Source organism: Vigna unguiculata, chromosome 3 (genome assembly GCF_037176805.1).
Source record: "Vigna unguiculata cultivar grain cowpea cultivar isolate G323 ecotype 2 chromosome 3, ASM3717680v1, whole genome shotgun sequence".
Lineage (NCBI taxonomy): Eukaryota > Viridiplantae > Streptophyta > Magnoliopsida > Fabales > Fabaceae > Vigna > Vigna unguiculata.
In genome coordinates, this window is record NC_140794.1 from 15,472,034 (window position 1) to 15,473,861 (window position 1,828).

Here is a 1,828-nt window from a genome sequence, read left to right on the forward strand (position 1 = left end):
CAATCATCGTTGAGAAACCTTCCTCCAAAACCTCTATGGAACTTGCAAAACCCTCTAGATTCACCTTTTTATAGTCTTAACATCCCATTTTCTCAACATCGTATCCATCCTTTTTAAACCATATGTCTTACTCACTACAAGCTTTGTCAATACCCTCCTCACACATTCTAAAGACTCTGTTCATACTTGGAAACTTGTCGCTAAGCCTTGATCATGCCGCTACCCTGTTTGAAATTCTTTACCTTCATCATGTTTCCACTCTTTACAACCATAGGTTCGAAAAGCCAATCTTCCATTATCCAACGTTTACCCTTGAACAGTCTATCCTACCACTACCTCTCCTCTAAGCTTCACCAAACTTGCAATCATCCTTGTGGTTATACTTAGTATAAGCCACTACTTCTCCAACATCTCCTCCACTTCCGTATTTACTTCAAATTCACAGTAGTAACCATTCCATTAGGAACTATTGTCACAGGTTCTTCCTCAGACACCAATGCAGAAGTGAACTCCACCACACCAAGGTCAAAACTCTAGTACTTGTTTCAGAACACGTCTATAATCTGAATCTTAGTCCAAGCATCACTTTGTAAGGTGCATCTCTAGAGGAGATTATTCGTGCTAACCACTTTAGCATCAACCATTGTAGACACCATGTCAACCACTCAAAACTTTTCTTTCCACTCCCTCCATCATTGTGCTCCGACATCAATTTGGTTGCCCTTTCATACAAGAATAACCTTTAAAGGTGTGCCCCTCCTTCTAGTACGTGAAATCTTCCACTTTATACCCAAGGTCAAATGTCCTACTCATGGGAACTACTTTTCCTTGAAACATCCCACTATTAGTTTGAAAAGACCCATCCTCACATGCTGATTATTAATCCTAGTATGAATCCCTTATGCCACTTCTTCCCTAACCATAAATTGTTCTTTCCCCCACTTAGGAACGTCATCTTTCCTGACTGATCAGTGAACCCTTATCCATCTCAGCCTCTCACTAGAGGTTTGCCATCTTTTCGCACTTCACGGTCTCCTCCTTTCTTAGCTTTCTGGTTGCCAAGCAATCTCTCCACTTTTTGCAATCTAAAATTTGCCAATTGTTCCTCTTCCACTACTCCAAGAAGCACTGGGTGTGACCATATGACTATATTCAATGACACTTCTCCTAACACTGTATGCATTTGCATGACTCTGAACTTCAACATTATCGGGATGTAGAATCAGGTTGACTTTCCTCAAACGATGTGGCACTTGCATGCACTGATACCTTTCAGTGCTCTAAATCTTTGAATTCAGCTTCTTTTAGAAAACTTGTAGTATTTGTTTCTGAGAGTCTATCCTTAAGGTTCCCTCGGACCAAACGTTATTTTGTGGACTCTAGAATCTCCTCCGGTTTATTAACCTAAAACTTAGCTTTCCTTGCTCAATTATATACATCATACATTAACTTCCTATCTCTGAGGCAAGACGTTGTCTCAAAGACCCCATCCAACACTTGTAAAGGTGAGCATACCAAGTTGACATTCAATCTGCATTCCCTTATCTCCGTAGACATTAGACACAACGCACAAAGGCGCAACAAGGCAAACTACTTCATACAAAGCAACACTTTATCACTTACACACAACCAACCTTTTGTCTGTCACCCTTCTTTCCCCAAACTATTAGAATTAAGAAAGGAAAACAACCTTTAATCTAGTCATGAGTGTGCACCCTCATTACTTTATCAAGGTGTTTTATGTTCTTAAAACTTTTGGTTTCACTGACAAACTCAACTAGACATGACTACTTACGCCCACGAGGCATGACAAACCCACACCCTCAGG